Raw genomic sequence first — 5,653 nt, forward strand, 5'->3', positions numbered from 1 at the left:
TTTCAGCATGTTCATGAATAACCTTCTGATTAAAAGTTGACAGATACAAATTCGACTTGTCCATGCATTTCTCAACTTCCAGGATGTTTGTAAATAACTTTCTTTGACAAACTGATAAATACACGTTCAACAGTTCCTGTTCGTCATTAGGCCTTTTTGTTTAAATGTTCATTTTCAGTGATTCAGCTGTTTTCCACGTGGTCATTTTTGAAAGACACTCTGCTTTTGTCCTTGGCAGACATTCAACTGTTCTCGTGTTTGTCACTTTGGCCTGCAGCCACTTCACCAGCATTCATTATCAAGTGGCCTCGAATCATAGTTAGCTGAGGTTGCGAAGTTGTCAGCGTGGCACAGAGCATGGAAGAGTTTCTTTCAGCAAAATGATTTTAAAGTTGTTCAACTGCGCAGAACCGGGAAAAGCGATGCCATTTTGGAAATAGCAACCCACCAAAACTACGATAAACAGAAAAAGAAAACGTGAATACATAACATATATGTGTTTTCTGTCCCCCCAACCACCAGCGCTAATATTTACCCTTTAAAACGGTTACCTAGCAGAAAAGCATCACACTGCAAGCCATTAGAAATAAAGCAGAAAGCAACATGCAAATGCACAATGCACATTATGACACAGACATGCATTATTACACCACTTAAATGCAGAAACTAGATTAAACATGTTTTTTACATCACTAATTAATATGTTAATCAAACCTGTTAGTGCAAAGCATTTCCCACATGTAATGTGTGTGTTTTGGTTAATACACAGCAATCAACATTATTATATTACTTTATTATGGAGGTGATTGATGTGAATGAGGTACACACAAAATCTTCTGTATCTCGCTCCATCAATTCCATCCTTTGATGATTACAAATCCTGAATACCTTGAACGATTTGTAAATCATCACCAAAAACCCCAAACCACCCATATTTTCACAAAATTTTATTCGATCAGACACTTCTTCTCAATAATTTTGTTAATTCAGCAAATTCTTTCTCATTTCCCTTGTTCTTGACAAAAAATGTTATTTTTAGTTCTAAATCTGAAATGTACTTATCCTTATGTAGTGCAATTCTATCTACTGGTGGCAACTATTGGTACATTGTTAACAGTCTCATTAGAGAAAAAATTATACAACATAAAAACATCTTATACCTAAAGCAACACATATTATATTTACTATGGTATCTAGGTTATCCTATAAATCTAATCTACTAAATATGTACTATCTGTACAAAGTGTGTTTCCACACTTGAATGATTTTCAGTCCTTTGCCCCTTCTTTTATTTTAACTACTTGGAAATTGTTCATTAAAAATCGTCTTCATCATGTATGCGAAAACCCAGAATTGTTTTCTATAACACTTCAGGCCCAGCACTACAAGAGCCTGTATCACCTGTATTATACACCATGGAAAATTGCTCAATGGGGGGCTGTGTCGGGCATCTCGTGTTTTAGATGTGGCAGTATGGAGGCCAATTTGTTACATATTTTCTCTACTTGTCCACACTTAGATAAGATAAAACAAGATATCGGGAATTTTTTCCAGAATGCCTTAGACACAACAATAGAGTTGGACTCAGCAACTATTTTGTTGGGAATATCCCCCAACGGACAAATTAATTGTAAATATTTTCTGTTTGTAGCAATGTCGATTTTTAGACTGCTTGTGGCCTCAACTTGGTTAGATCCAAATCCTCCCACGTATCATCAATGGCTAGGAAAAACTTTGTCAATACAAAAATTGGAAACAGCTATTTACTCTAGGAAAGGGAGAAAGGGTAAAAAGCTGGGTATACAAATCTGGGGTCCTTTGATTCAATGGAAGGCTGGAACTGAATAAGGTATTTTGAGGAATGTATGTATTATGGAATGTTAACATATATTATTTGTATCCGTATATATTATGATAGGATCTGTATGTAGTATGTATATTGTAATATTTCACTTTCCCTTTTTCTTTTGAATATGTAGTTGAGTATGTGGCTGCCTTATGAAACTTATTGTGCCTTGTCCATGTAATGGGGGAGGGGGGGGGGAAATAAAATGTGGGGAAAAAATTTATCAATAAAAATATTTAAAAAAAAAAAAAAAGGAAATTGTTCATCAAAAATCGTCTTCATCATGTGTGCGAAAACCCAGAATTGTTTTCTATAACACTGTTATGGTCACCTCAAGTAATCCCTGAATTCATGTGTAAATCATCCTTATCTATAGGTTAACAGTCTTTATTTGAATTTTCCTGTTCATCCTTGTCTCTTCTAGTGTCAGATAAGACCACTTTCTGTATTTCCAAGTTTTTTTCCTCCTTGACCACCTCTCGTACAGTCACTCTCAGACTTTCCTGGCTATTTGCTTCCTCTTGTATATCAGGAAGTGCCATATCTGTCCATTTCAGTGACTTGTACTTCAGATTTGGTCTCTGTGTCTATTGTCTTAGTTCTGTAGTACTTTCTAAATCGTTGCCAGGTGAAAAATCATTAAGTCTTACACCATGCTGTACACTCTCACAGTCTGTTGGTCTTAAATCACCAGTTTTACAGTCTGTTTCTCTTGTGTTACCAGCTTCTAGTTGCTTAGCACCTGATTCTGCACATGTATCCAAAATCTGAAGTCCATTTCTCAGTGGCCTGTCTTGTTGACCAGGTATATGTGCTTTTCTCATTCCCTGTCCCATTAGTACTTTGCACAGATTTAAATCTGTCCTTCTATCATTTGTATTTCTCATGATCACTAGAACTAGGGGCAAAACATCCAGCCAATTCAAGACAGTGGAATCACACATTTTTGCTAATTTGATTTTTATTGTGCCAATCACCTGTTCACCAATTCCAGAAGCTCCTGGACAACAGGCACACTGCAGTTTCTTTTTAGTGCTCAGTATTTCACAAATTAGACTGATAACTTTGTTGGCAAGGTCAGTTTCCCTATCTATGTGTGCCTGTCCATGAAACATGTGTGCAAAATGGGTAAACATACTCTTGGGCATAACAGCTCTTTCATCTTGGTAGGCCCAAAAATAATGTTCTTCTTTTTGTGTGCAACCTTCTCTTACCCATGTTTCCTTTTCCTCATCACTTGCCTGATCCTGCACTTTCCTTACTTCTTCCCATGTTTCTGCTGTGTTAGTAAGCATATGATATTGGGAAAAAGTGTCTTTCTTCGCCCATGTCTGATTCAAAAAACAATCTTGTTTTGTGCAATATTTTGTCAATTCATCTGAAAACCAATTCCCTCTGATAATGCAGCCAGTTTCACATTTGTGAGCAGCAGGAACTACTATTGATCCCCTATCAGCTATTCGTTTTTTCTTCTTTCTCCACCTGCTTCTCCATTTTTCAACTTTCTTTCTTTTTCTCAGCAATTCTTTAATTTTAGCCTTTCTTCCAGCTTTGTTTACATTTTCTATCCCCTTTTTTGTGAAGTTTGATCTATATGGTTTCTGCAAATCTCTACATTTGGAAATATTTACTCCTGTCTCACTGGTAGCTTCTACTAGTTTTTCCTGTAAATCCTTACTTTTAAAGGCATTGCTTTTACTCATAAGGAGTATCTCTTTATCCTGGTGACATTTTAATCTGTTCATACTTACCTTTCCAGAATGTAATTCCTCCATGTCTGACTGCGTATCAAGAGAGAGAGAGAGGACCAGAAAGCTAGTCCTTATCCCCAGGGTTTATATATAGTTAATCAAAAAGGGACTAGCTTATGCATTATGAGTTTAACAAAAAGTTTAAGGACTCAGGTATGTTTTGTCATGGGATAAGAGCACCTGGTTGGTGTGCTCATGAAGCCCTCACCCACCAACCTAGTTGGTGGCATGCTTCATCATCGGGCCCACCCAGTGACACCTAGCGTGTCCCGGGTGTGCTTCAACGCCTGGTTACAGCGGAGCAGGTATTTCGCTGAGTGTGCGGTGAAGAGTGTTGTGAAAGTGATGTTAAAACGGCTTGGCGGGGGTCCCAGTACCCGAAGGTGAATTAGATTTTAATACCTGGGCCACCGTCAGCGGTTAAAAATAAGGCTGTTGGATGTTAGAGGCGAGTTACGACCTCCCACATCCATTGGTGAGTCAACATGTTTCAGCCAGTGCCTTATGAATATGCTGGCTTTCTTCAGGACTAAGTAAAAATAAGTGTATGTGATTAAAGTAGTGGGTGTGTAATTCGCATTACACACCCACTTCGCATACCGGTGACCGGTATGCGAAGGAGGCACTACAGGTCCAGAGCAGGCCCTACCCAGAAAAGCTGGTCAACCCCTTGCCTCTTCACAACCTTGGAGCATAATACTGCTTAAACTAGCGTGTTTTGAGAAGGGAATCCCCCTCTCACACATAGATAAACACTTTAGGGCGTGTATACACATAGTCTGAATTACACACCCACTAGTTTAATCACATGCACTTATTTTTACTTAGTCCTGAAGAAAGCCAGCATATTCATAAGGCACTGGCTGAAACATGTTGACTCACCAATGGATGTGGGAGGTCGTAACTCGCCTCTAACATCCAACAGCCTTATTTTTAACCGCTGACGGTGGCCCAGGTATTAAAGTCTAATTCACCTTCGGGTACTGGGACCCCCGCCAAGCCGTTTTAACATCACTTTCACAACACTCTTCACCGCACACTCAGCGACATACCTGCTCCGCTGTAACCAGGCGTCGAAGCACACCGGGACACGCTAGGTGTCACTGGGTGGGCCCGATGATGAAGCATGCCACCAACTAGGTTGGTGGATGAGGGCTTCATGAGCACACCAACCAGGTGCTCTTATCCCATGACAAAACATACCTGAGTCCTTAAACTTTTTGTTAAACTCATAATGCATAAGCTAGTCCCTTTTTGATTAACTATATTCCTCCATGTCTACCTTTAATTCTGCAATATCTATCTGTTGGCATTCTGCATCTTTTCTGTAGCCACTTTCTACCCACTCTCCCAATTCTTCATTTGTCAGACCTCAAGAGACTTCGTTTAATCTTTCTCTAGGTTCTATTCCCTGCAACCATCCAGTCTGTTTTTCAGCTAGTATCTCAGTTCCATTTACGTAAATCAAAGTTTTTGTCAAATCTGTCATTGTATATAATTCGTACACACTAGGCTGTTTATTCCTGACACTTTCAGATAATAACTCTCTTTTAAGATCTGGTTTTACCTCATTTCACGGTATGATCAGTGAATGTTCTTCCTCTATCTCACTTTTGCAAACAGAAATTTCAGAATCTATATTCATTGGGACTGTTAAAGCTTCGATATTAATGGGCATTTCTTTTAAACTTTCAGACAATTCTCGTGTTTTGACTGATAATTCATTTTCTTCTTCTTCATTATTTGACCTATTTATCACTTGTCTTTCTTGCCAGATACTCATTGGAAGGATCTTGCTTCAGTACTGTACTATTAATTTGAACAGGTTCCTGTCTATTTATTGCATTAATCCCTATGGGAACTGGAACAGTTTGGAAAACTTATGTAACTTCTGCTGGCGGTACGTTTCGCACCACTGTTGCAGACTCCCCTTGATATGGAGGTGATCTGTTATCCAGAATGTCATCTAGCAAATCATCTTTTGTGTCACTATATTTACAGTCTAAAATTTGAACATGCTTCTCTTCCTCTTTATTTTTACCTCCTGTAGATCCTC

At 38.6% G+C, this 5,653-nt stretch overlaps 1 pseudogene; it reads right to left on the reverse strand.

Annotated features, from left to right (window-relative positions):
- Nucleotides 1-2,178: 2,178 nt before the first annotated feature.
- LOC147711440 (uncharacterized) lies at nt 2,179-3,141 on the reverse strand (annotated as a pseudogene).
- Between the last annotated feature and the right edge of the window lie 2,512 nt (nt 3,142-5,653).

This window comes from Lissotriton vulgaris, chromosome 5, assembly GCF_964263255.1.
Source record: "Lissotriton vulgaris chromosome 5, aLisVul1.2, whole genome shotgun sequence".
In the NCBI taxonomy this organism is placed as follows: Eukaryota; Metazoa; Chordata; class Amphibia; order Caudata; family Salamandridae; genus Lissotriton; species Lissotriton vulgaris.